General features: G+C 47.2%; 1 protein-coding gene across 4 annotated transcripts in view; it reads left to right on the top strand.

The window, feature by feature from the left end:
* The window catches only part of PLCG2 (phospholipase C gamma 2), a 174,614-nt gene that overhangs the window by 6,992 nt on the left and 155,181 nt on the right, over nucleotides 1-12,441 (top strand). For 2 of the 4 annotated variants that reach the window (XM_072731457.1, XM_072731456.1), the window contains one exon: nucleotides 5,916-6,072. The exons of the other annotated variants lie outside the window; for them this stretch is intronic. The gene's annotated coding sequence lies outside the window, so the exon portion shown is untranslated. The remainder of the gene's footprint in view (nucleotides 1-5,915; nucleotides 6,073-12,441) is intronic. 4 annotated transcript variants of the gene reach the window in all.

Below are 12,441 nucleotides of genomic sequence, written 5' to 3'. Positions count from 1 at the left end.
CAGGGAGATATGAAATCAGAAGCTAGACATCGTGGGTTCAAATTCTGGTCCTGCCGTCTCCCAGTGGTGTGACGTTGGGCGTGTCACTCACCCGCCGCGCTTTGGTGTCTCAGCTGTAATGTAGGATGAGAAGAGCAATCTCACCACTTCCCCGGCCCTACACCAGCCTGGCCCCTCCATGGAGCATCCCTTTGGAGCTGGCCCCGGGGGCCTCCCCTTTCCCCCCTCCCTTTTTTAAAGATTGTATTTATTTATTCATGAGAAATACAGAGAGAGAGGGCAGAGACACAGGCAGAGGGAGAAGCAGGCTCCATGCAGGGAGCCCCGTGTGGGACTCGATCCCCCGTCTCCGGGATCACGCCCTGCGCTGAAGGCAGCGCTAGACCGCTGAGCCACCCGGGCTGCCCTTCTTTCCCCGTTTTTCGGGTCTCTGGGACTCTCTTTCCCTGTCCATGGCTTCACCTCTTGAAAACAAAAATCGGGAAGTAAGGCCCCAGACTAACCGGGAGAACCTGAACCGGGACCAGAGGGGAAACCGTGGACCCTGACCAACACGCTGGCCTGGGCATGGGCCAAGAGGAGCCCTCTCTTCTTTCCTTCTTTCCTTTGACCTGATCATGCCATTCTCCAAGACCAGGTCCAGTTTAGGGCCGCGTGAGGAGAGCCGGGAGGGTCGCTGAGGACCGCCCACAGGCATGATTACAGGGACTTACAGGGACAGGGAAGAGGGCTCTGGACTGGGATGAAAGGAGCTGTGGTTTGGCACTTTCATCTTGAGGAGAGACAGCGGGAGGGTTCCGGTTAGTGGCGGTGGCTGTGGAGATGAGATTACCTCTGTCCCTGGGCCCGCAGCCAGGGCTCCCTGGCAGGGCCAGGACAGTCCCACCTCTGGTGCAGGCCCAGCTGGTATGTGGGTGCCGCCTGGCCAGCTTGCCTGGTCCAGGTCCCCAGCCCATCCCCACCCGGGAGGAGCTGCTTCTGCCAGCTCAGGGTGATTCCAGAAGGAAGGTCAAGGCAAGACCTGGCAGGCTGAGGACTTTGGTCCTTAGAAACCATGCCTGGGGGTTGACCCAGGGACCCCAGGTCCTAGGGACCCACTTCTAGCTTTGCCACCTCCACCTGGGACAGGAGGGGACAGAGAAGCCTCTAGGATGCCCCGCCCCCATCCTTGCCTCCCCATTATCTTCTTTTCCCATCTTCATTCCTTTCCTATTTTCTCTTCTCTGTTCCTTTTCATCTCATACCAGGTGGTGGGTGATTTGGAAATTCACAAAGCAGTGCACTTCTCTTCACAGTTTATCCACATCCAGAACCCGTAAGGAATCAGCTCTCAATCAATTCTTTAGGAATTTCACTAAAGTTGGCTTTAGTGAAGGACTTTTTGCATGACCCTCTGGGCAGAGCTCACTAACAGAGACTGCTACTCCTGGCACTTCTCCCTGGCATTGCCAAAACCAGGTCTGTCTTCAATATTTGTAGGCATCCCCAAAGTGGCATTAGTATCTGTTCTGGGGCATTAAATAAAATATGCCGTGAAGATTAAGTATAATAACATGTAGGAAATACCTGGTACATTGTAGTCATTAAAAAAAATAGTTACCATTAGCTTTTTATTTTTAAAAATAATGATTATAGGGGCACCTGGGTGGCTCGGTCAGTTAGGCATCTGCTTCGGCTTCAGTTGTGATCCCAAGGTCCTGGGATGGAGCGCGGTGTTGGGCTCCCTGCTCAGCGGGGAGTCTGCTTCTGCCTCTCTCTCTGCCCCTCCCCCTACCTGTGCATGTACTTATGTGCATGTGTGCTCTCCTCTCCCCAATAAATAAATAAAATCTTAAAAAATAATGATTATTGGGCAGCTCTGATGGCTCAGCGGTTTAGCGCTGCCGTCAGCCCAGGACGTGATCCTGGAGACCTGGGATCAAGTCCCACATCAGGCTCCCTGCATGGAGCCTGCTTCTTCCTCTGCCTGTGTCTCTGCCTCTCTCTGTGTCTCTCATGAATAAATAAATAAAAATTTTTTTTAAAAAAATAATGATTATATAAAAAAGGAAGACAGTGCGTTTTTATTTTATTTATTTATCTATTTATTTATTTTTAAAGATTTTATTTATTAATTCATGAGAGACACACAGAGCACTGTGTGTCACACTGGCTCTATTTTATGGATGAAGAGTAGGAGCGCAGAAAAGTTGAGTTGCTAAGCAAGGGAGCTACACTTTGAACTGGATGTCTACACTGCAGAGCATTGCTCTTTCAGTGACCCCACCACCTTATCTTGCTTCCTTGGCAGTTTGTTCTAAGACTGATCTGTCTTGGGAACCCTGGGACCAGGAGCCCAGGCCTGGAACAGACATAACAGACATACCAGTCTTCTACACATGTTTTCTTTCTTTCTTTCTTTTTTTTCACATGTTTTCTGAAATAATATAAGAGATCCCAGTTGTTTCCACTTGGTGCTACTTTGGGCAAGGGAGAGGAAATGTGGTAGGAAGTGTAGTGACCTCGCATCTTCTGTGCATGGATGTTTGCTGAGCCTGAACTCTGCTGAGATGGAGAGTTTTGAAAGAGAATCATGTTGGATTAGTTGTATCTCCTTTACTTTGGGGGTGAGTTAAAGAAAAAAGAAAGCTCTAGAAAAACCCAAATTAAAAATTCCATCCGTCTTCCTTCCTATTTCCCGTCCACCCACCCATCCATCCTTCCATCCCTTTATAAATCTCCATTAGTAATCTCTTGCTCCCTGACCCCAGAACTTCATGGTTCAAACAACATTAATTCATTATCTTATTTTGGAGGGTAAGGAATTCAGGAATGTCTGGCTAGTCAGTGCTGGCTATTGGTGAGAGTCCTCAGTCCCTCTCCACAGGAGAGCCTTTCCAGAGGGCTGCTTGAGTGTCCAGCATGGTGGTGGCTGGCTTCCTCCTAGGAGAGCAGCCCAAGGGACCAGCGCAGAAGCTGCAGTGCCCTTGATGTCCTAGCCTCACACATCACACGCTATCCCTTCCAGAGGATGCTGTCAGTCAAAGTCAACTCTTGTTCAGTATTGGAGGAGGCAACACAGAGGCATAAATCCTAGGAGATGAGGCTCATGGGGGCCATTTTGGAAGCCAGCAACCACCATTCATCCATCCATCCGGCCATCCTTTTGTCATCTACCCATCCATTCAATCAATAAACATTTGCTGGGCTCCAGTTTGTGCCAGGCCCTGGAAACAACACATATACACCCCAAAACCAACCCAAAACTGACAGAAAAGAGGAACCCTAAGAGAAGAAAACCATTGTTGAACGTTTCCCTCCTGTTTTTGTTTTTTTTTTAAGATTTTATTTATTTATTCATGAGACACAGAGAGAGAGAGAGAGAGAGAGAGAGGCAGAGACACAGGCAGAGGGAGAAGCAGGCTCCATGCATCCATGCAGGGAGCCTGATGTGGGACTGATCCCGGGTCTCCAGGATCACACCCCGGGCCCAAGGCGACGCTAACCCGCTGGGCCACCGGGGCTGCCCCTCTTTTTTCTTTTTTAAAACAATTTTATTGAGGTACAATTCACATACCATACCATTCTCTAACTTAAAGTATACAATTCAGTGGTTTTTGGTGTATTCATAGAGTTGTGAAAACCATGACTACAATCAACTTTAGAATGTTTGTACCACCCCAAACAGAAACTCCCACTCTTTAAGTATTCACTCCCCATTTCCTCTTTTCTCCAACCACCTCTAATCACACACTTATTTTGTCTCTATGGATTGGTTTGTTCTGGATGTTTCATGTAAACAGGACCATACATTATGTGCTCTTTTGTGACTGGCTTCTCAGCATGATGTTTTCAAGGTTCATCTGTGGTGTAGTGGATGTTGGTCCTTCATTCCTCTTTTATTGCTAAATACATTCTGTTGTATGTGCAGACACCATTTTGTTTATCCACCCATCAGTTGATGAACATCTGCCTTGTGTTTCCATCATTGGGCTATCACAAATAAGGCTGATATTAACATTCACGCACACGTTTTTGTGTGTCTTCAGCTGTCGGGGGTCTACACCTGGGAGTAGAATTGCTGACTCATTGTAACCCTATGGTTAAACTTTTGAGGAACTGCCATATTATTTTCCAAAGCAGCTGCCCTGTTTTACATTCCCACCAGCAAGGTAGGAGGGTTCTCATTTTCCCCTCATCCTTGTCAACACTTGTGATTACTTTTTTCTTTTTTTTTTTTTTTTAAAGTAAGCTCTACTGGGCAGTCCTGATGGCTCAGCTGTTTAGTACTGCCTTCAGCCTGAGGTGTGATCCTGGAGACCCGGGATGGAGTCCCACATCGGGCTCCCTGCATGAAGCCTGCTTCTCCCTCTGTCTGTGTCTCTGCCTCTCTCTCTCTATGTGCCTCTCATGAATAAATAAATAAAATCTTAAAAAAAAAAAAGTAAGCTCTACCCCCAGAAATGGGACTCGAACTCAAGACCCTGAGATTGAGAGTCGCACATTCTACTGACTGAGCCAGCCAAGTGCCCTTGTTACTGTCTTTTTTATTTTTGCCACCCTGGTGTGTGTGAAGTGGTATCTCATTTGATTTCATTTTGCATTTCCCAGATGGCTAATGATGTTGAGCATCTTTTCATGTGTTTTATTGGCTGTTTGTGTATCTTCTTTGGAAAAAAAATCTATTTGGATTTTTTGCCCATTTTTAACTGATTTATGTGTCTTTTTGAGTCATAATATTCCTTTATATTCTAGATACAACATACAAGTCTCTTATCTAATACATGATTTTCAAATATCCTGCCCCATTCTGTGGGCTCCAGTTCTTTTCCACTGTACCTTTTTTTTTTTCTAATTGTTAAGATATTTACTAAGGTATTTGGAAAATGCAGAAATATATAAAGAAGTGGAAAAATAATCACCCAGAGATCATGATTCATATTTAATCATATTTCCTTTTTTTGTCCTTTTAATCAATTCATTTATGTATTTTTTTTTGACGGGTAATCTTTGTACAGATACAGAATTCTAAAATTGGCATTGAGTATTAGTGACTAATGACTTTGTTTTTAAAGTGAGCTTTACACCCAACATGGGACTTGAAATCATATCCCTGAGATCAAGAGTCACATGATCCACCGACTCAGCCAGCCAGGCACCCCAGAATTCTAAAAGTTTAATGTAAGTTTCCTGCCCTCAGCCCCAGCCACCCAAACTCCTTGCTAGGGATAGCCACTGTTGCCACTTTCCTGGTAATTTTTTGGAGAGTTTATTTTTAAAAATTTATTTATTTATTATTTATTTTAAAGATTTTATTTATTTATTCATGAAAGACACACAGACAGAGAGAGAGAGAGAGGCAGAGACACAGGCAGATGGAGAAGCAGGCTCCCTGCAGGGAGCCTGACATGGGACTTGATCCTGGGACTCCAGGATCACGCCCTGAGCCAAAGGCAGACACTCAACCATTGAGCCACACAGGGATCCCTGGAGACAGTTTGTATGCACATACATATACACATCAATGTCCCCTTAAATTATAGAATATTATCCTTTTTTTTTTTTTAGATTTTATTAATTATTCATGAGAGACATAGAGAGAGGCAGAGACATAGGCCAAGAGAGAAGCAGGTTCCCTGTGGGGAACCCAATGTGAGACTGGATCCCAGGACCCCAGGATCACAACCTGAGCTGAAGTCAGACACTCAACCACTGAGCCACCCAGGTATCCCAGGATATTATCCTTTCTACCCAGCACTTGCCAACAGCTTCTTTCCAGTCTTTCAAGTCAACTCACTTTTTCTTTATACTGTTAGGAATCACCCTAAAGATACAATATATCCAGCAGTTGTAGGAGGTAGACCAGGAACCCATTCTAGTGTTGGCCAAAACAAGGAGTTTACTGAAGTATGTTAAGTGGCTTGTATATTTTCCAGAAGGATGGAGATCCAGGTCTAGAATCTATACCACCTGAAGCAAAGCAAAACCTGGCACTGGAGAGTCCAGTGGAGACCTTGCAGCTGATCCTCTGATGCTGCAGCCTCTGGTCCTGATGCTACTGGACACCGGTGTCCACGCTACTACCTTTGCTGGGTAGGTGCCCTCTGACCCCTGCTTCTCTGCTGCCAGCTTCTGAACACAAGCCTGGTGCTGGTGCATCTGCCTGGTGGGGCAGATGGGGGAAAATCTGGACCCTACCTGCTAGGGAGTCTGGGAAAGCAAGGGTCTGGCTTCCTACCTTGGCAAGGCGTAGCCTCATAAGTGGGGATAGCCCAGACATAGGAGGGCAGGTTCCACTGGGCAGCCACAAAAAATGGCATAAAACTTTAATGTAAGTATGTTTTAATTATAGAATTATAATTCCTCTGATTGTAAAGGCATTGTGTGAGTGAGAGGTGGTGTGTTGTAATCACTAAGTATGCTCGGTGCCAGGGCTAACTAGCTAGCTTCCCTATTACATCCGTCCCTTACCTGCCTTCTTACCTTTGGCATGATTTGAACTTCTGCGTGCCCAGCTTCCTCATGAATAAAATGGGGATAATAATCAAACCTCGCTCTGAGGTTGGCCTGAGGACCGAACAAGTTACCAGACAGTAAGGTTTAGAACTGTACCTGGCTCATCATATTTGCTATTTTGCTCTTTTTATTAACCCAAAATTTGAACATTTTAGAACACACAGAAAAGTTTAACAAATTGGACAGCCAGCATCCTGACACCTGTAATGCTCTGCTGTGTTGGTTTTATCACAACTCTTTCAATCTGTGTTTCTTTCCAGTCATTTATACATCTTAATTTTAATGTGTTTAAGAGCAATGGCAAATCTATATATATGTCACTATTGTCTTTTTAGTTATTTATTTTAAAATTAATTATTTATCTCTCTGTTTTTTTGTATTTTTAAAGATTTTATTTATTCAAGAGAGACACAGAGAGAGAGAGACAGAGACACAGGCAGAGGGAGAAGCAGGCTCCTCACAGGGAACCTGACGTGGGACTCGATCCCCAAACTGGGATCACGACCTGAGCCAAAGGCAGGCGCTCAACCACTGAGCCACCCAGGAGTCCCTTTAAAGCAATTCTTCAGTGTTAGTTTAAATAATATGTGTGTAAAATTTGTCTTGTCCTTCCCTGTCACACAATGAGCTGAGTCCGGTAGGGTGAAACAGAATTTGTCACCTAGAAGGAACAGCGAGAGGACAGATCAGGGGCTTCCTGACAGTGGGGACAGCTGCAGTGCAATACACGCCCCCCGCACACACCAAGGCAGGCTGATCAGTGTCCCTTCAAGTGGACGTTTAAATACTTGTTCAGATTTTAGAGGAGAGGAGGAAGAAGAGGCCCCAGGAGAGGGCACAGAGGGAGAACTTCAGATGGCAGGGCCCTTCCTGTCTTCTGGTGTCCTGCACAGTTCTGCTTGGCCCCAAACCTACAAGCCCACTTGACAAAGCAAACTCCTCATATCAATCATCTGTTGCCAAAACAAGGAGCTTAAAACCACAATGCACATCAATTATCTATAATGGTTTCTAAGGGTCAGATGGTATGGGCAGGTGTATCTTTGGAAAATACAGTAACCGCCAGCTGGCTTTTGAATGGACTCCCTCTCCTCAGAAGGCTGCTGAGCCACCATTAATTATTACCCAGGCACGTGGGGTCCTGGGGGGTCTCATCCTTACCCCTGGCAGTTACCTTTCCAGTTACTAGCTGGGCTCTCTGACAGTTCCCATTGCCCGTGGCAAGCCCAGTTTTCTTCATCTTGTAAGAACCTTGTGTCCACCCCCAATTTATGTCCACCAGGAACCTTCAAATGTTCCCAGATTTGGATCTAGGGTTTTTGCCAATGCCATCAAGTTACGATGTCATAGTGGGTTGTAGTGAGTCCTAAATGCAGTGACTGGTGTCCTTATAAAAAGAAGAGAGGACACAGAGAGACACAGAGAGGCCATGTGACAATACAGGCACAGGTCGGAGAGATGCATCTACATGCCAAGGGACACAGGGCTGCTGGCAGCCACCGGGCACTGGGAGAGAGGAACCTCCAGGAGGAACTGACCCTGCTGACACTTTGATTGGGGACTTCTGGCCTCCTGAACTATTACAGAATCAATTTCAGTTGTTTCAAGCCACCCAATTAACGGAACTCTGTTGGAGAAGGTCATCCTGCCAGGGACAGTGTGGTCCCTTACATGTCAGTAGCCTGGCTGGCTGCTGGGCAGCTCGGTTCAGATCTGATACAGGGGTTCAGTCTGTGAGCGATGTCCGCTGTGGACACTGGGCTGCATGGCTGAGGGAGGTGACACCCCGGGAGAGAGCTGGGCAGGACCACAGTGGCAGGGAGGGTTCAACAACAGATGAGTCACCAAAGTGTGTTGATTTGCTCCGGCCTTTTTAAAATTTTAAGTTTGAAAATCCAGATTGTCCTTCTCGGGTGTGTCCTACGTCTCCCTGTCTCCGTTGATTTTGTCAACACAGGCGCTGTTTATGGTGGCCACAGCTGTGACCTTTAGAACCAAGGGGAAAACCAGGCTGTTGTCTCCCTACTTGGGTCCATAAATTATAGTTGCCCCAAAATATGGAGGATGTGGGGCAGGGGCATGAAAGGCAGCCACTCTTAGGGGAAGGCTCAGTCCCTCCCTCTTCTGCTAGCAGGAAGACCCCTGGGAGGATGAAGCTGTGCCCCACTTCATGGCTTTTAGGGATTCAGCCTCCACTGTGTACCCCTCCAAAGCAGTCGGGTTCCCCTCTTGGGGCCTTTGCACTTGCCTGAGAAGATCCTTCTCCAGATCCTCACTGAGCCAGCTCCTCCTCCTCCTCAGGTCACGCTCAGATGTCACCTTCTCTGAGCCACCTTTGTGACTGCCCTAAGTTTCCCTCTCACTTCCTCCATTATACCCATCTGCTTTGTCACAGCGCTCATTGCCATCTGGGATGACCTTGGTAAGCCGTTTCCTTGTTTATGGTCTGTCTTCCCCATTAGAATCTAGGAGCCACGGGGATTTTTGGTCTGTCCCCAGCTCCTGTAACAGTGCCTGGCACATGGCAAGCGTCTGATTAGCACCTGAGCGACAGAAGGTCTGTGCCGAGAATGCACAACCATGGAGAGAGAATGTCTTGACCAGTCTTCCCGCCCTCAGCCTGGCTCCCTCAACCCACCCTCGCACAATGAGTTTTCCAAGCCAGAAATCATCCAGACCACTCTCCCATCCTAACACCTTCTGTAGCTCCCCAGTGCCCCCCAGCCAGTGTCCAAACACCTTAGCGAGACTCAGCAGGCCTGCGTGAGCCAAGCCCTGCCTTCCTTCGGGGCACGTACACCCTTCACTCCAGCAGAACTGCACCCTGCCCGGAGCGTGTCATCTGCATCATCCACGCTGCTCTGCCGTCTGCCACCCGCCTTCTCCCCGGTCCTGTCCCTGCTCAGCTGACGGCCCTCGCCTTTCACTAGCCTCACTGCTTTCAGGAAGCCTTCCTGACCCTCTTCTCCCAAACCTGCATTCATTACTAATTCTCCCTCACCCCCCCTTGGCCTTATCATCTGTATTGTTAGAATCTACTTTTAAAGTAAAGTATGATTTGTACTCAGTAAAATTCACCCTTTTGCGTACATAGTTTTTTTTTCTTTTGTGTATATAGTATACGAGTCTTGGCAAATTCATATAGTTGGGTCATCTCACTACAAGCAAATGTAAAACAATTCCTTTGTGCTTTTTTGTAGTCCCTGGCAACCAGTGGACTCTTGTCTTTGTGATTTTACCTCTTCCAGAATGTCACATCAGCGGAGTCTCACTGTGGTAGCGTTTTGATTCTGGGCTCTCTCACTTAGCATGATGCAGTTGAGGTTCACCCTTGGTGTCTTTCCTACCAGTTTACTTCTGCTGATCGATTAATGCCACTTCGGTGAGGGCACGTTGGTTTATCCTTTCATGCGTTGAAAGCCATTGGGGTCTTTTCCTCTTTCAGTGATTATGAATAAAGCTGCATGCAGATTTGTGCATGGACACATGTTGCCATTCCTCGCAGGTCAATCCCTAGATGTGGGATTGCTGGGTCCTATAGTCAGTGCTGGGTCCTTTTTTTTTTTTTTTTTTAAGATTTTATTATTGATTGATGAGAGATGCACAGAGAGGCAGAGACACAGGCAGAGGGAGAAGCAGGCTCCCTGTGGGGAGCCCGATGTGGGACTCGATCCCAGGACCCTGGGATCACACCCTGAGCCCAAGGCAGATGCTCAACCACTGAACCACCCAGGTGCCCTCTGTGCACCTTTCTAAGGAACTGCCCATCTGTTTTCTGGCCAGCCTGCCCAGCAAGGAGGCTGCACTGTTTTGCATTCCCAGCAGCTGCTCCACACCCTTTCCAGTACTGGGTATTGTCCGTTGTGTTTACTTTAGCCATTTTAACAGGTGTATAATCTATTTTTTTACCTGCTCAGCTGTGACCTCCTGATAGAGAACGAACCTGTCCTCTCCTCAACCACAGAGCCTAGAATAGAATTGTGACTGACCCATAGTAGGTACTTAGTAAATACTTGTGGGTTGAGGGAGTGCTCTATTGAATTGGTGTTTAAGGAGAATTTGTCTTGGATTCCATGGGGGGTGGGTGAGTCAATGTGCCCTCTCCCAAAGTGTCCACTTGCTGAACGCTGACAGCCTCGTTTTTCAGTTTTGTTTTTTAGTATAACTAAGGTGTGCTCAGTAAAGAATATTTAGAAAACACTGAAAGCAGAACAAGTCAGAGACAACCTGTTAACATAGTGAGCAGCCTTTTAAAAATATTTTTTTATTGAGGGATGCCTGGGTGGCTCAGTGATTGAGCATCTGCCTTTGGCTCAGGGCATGATCCAGGGGTCCTGGGATTGAGTCCCTGCCGGGAGCCCGCTTCTCCCTCTGCCTATGTCTCTCCCACTCTTTTGGTGTCTCTCATGAATAAATAAATAAAATCTTTATAAATAAATATATAAAAATGTTTTTATTGAGATACACATAAACTTGCACAGGTTGTAAGTGTAAGGCTCATTTTCATCAAGTGACCATCCCTTGTCACTGCAGGATCAAAAAGGAGAATGTCACAGCCCCTGAGGCCCCTTCCTTCTGTCCCCCTCCCAGGCAAAGAGAACCACTATTCTGACCTTAGGGGCATTGATCAGCTTTAACCAACCAGCTTGGTTTATAACAACTCTCTCTCTCTCTCTCTCTCTCTCTCTCTCTTTTTCTCATGCTCTTGGAAAGCTCTTATGCTTCCTTCAAGACCCAGTTCTGATGTCACCTCCTCTGAGAAGTCTTCCCAGCCCCAGAAAGTGTATTGGTTTATTCCTCTAATCTAGCTTTTATCATTCTTTGGTAATAAATGCCTCTTTCTGCTGTCTCTCCCTTGAGTGTGGAATGGGCTGCCCTGTTTACCTAATACATGGTCAGTAGGTTGAATCATGACCTGCCAAAAAGATCTAGGGCCAAACCCCCTGTACCTGTGAATTTTGTTTTTAAAGATTTATTTATTTATTTGAGAAAGAGTGGGGCAAGGGCAGAGGGAGAGAGAGAAAGAGACAGAATCTGAAGCGGACTCTGTGCTGAGCCCAATGTGGGGCTCAATCTCACGACCCTGAGATCAAAACCTGAGCTGAAACCAAGAGCTGGATGCTTAACCACCTGAGCCAGCCAGGTGCCCCTGTACCTGTGAATGTGACCTGAATTGGAAATAGGGTCTTTGCAGATGTAATTAGGATCTCAGGATAAGATCATCTTAAATTCAGAACCCACCTTAATATCCAGTGACTGGTGTCCTCACCAGAGAGAGGAGAGAGAGATTTGAGACACAGGCACAGGGAAGAAAGTCACTGAACACCGAGCAGAGGTGAGGAGATGCAGCCCCAGGCCAAGGAGGGCAGGGGATGGCCAGCAGCCACCAGCACCTAAGACAGAGGCAGGCGCTGTGCTGTCCCTGAGGGACAGAGGGAACCACCCCTGCCAACACTTGGACTTTGGGCTCTGGGCCTCCAGAACCGTGGGAGAATAAATTTCTGTTGGTTTAAGCCATCTAGTCTATAGTAAGTACTTTGTAGCTCAGCCCCCGGACACTAATCTACAGGGTGTGGGGTTTCCCAAGGACTCAGTGTTTGTTGAATGAGCAAGAACCAGGTTGGGAGCTGTGGTGGGAACAAAACGGAGCCAGCATCCTGGGGTGAGCTTTCTCTGGCTGCCTCATGTGACAACTGCAAGACCCCCTGGGCTGCCCCCATGACATTGCCCCCCCACCCAGCTGTTACCTTGTTTTGCTGCACCCCTCGTATGCCGCCACCCCTCCCCATGGCTTCCTGCCTCCAGCCAGATGTGGGTGCCCCTTCCCCGGGGAATTGCTGAAGCCAAATGGGCTCATGACCCAGTCCCCATCAATGACATGGAAGAGAAAGTGTGCTGTGGGCTTTTGGGAGAGTTTTCCTCTTTCTTGCTTTCCCCCTTTTCCGT

This window comes from Vulpes vulpes, chromosome 12 (assembly GCF_048418805.1).
Source record: "Vulpes vulpes isolate BD-2025 chromosome 12, VulVul3, whole genome shotgun sequence".
NCBI lineage: Eukaryota > Metazoa > Chordata > Mammalia > Carnivora > Canidae > Vulpes > Vulpes vulpes.
This window is presented reverse-complemented; position numbering and strand designations above follow the sequence as displayed.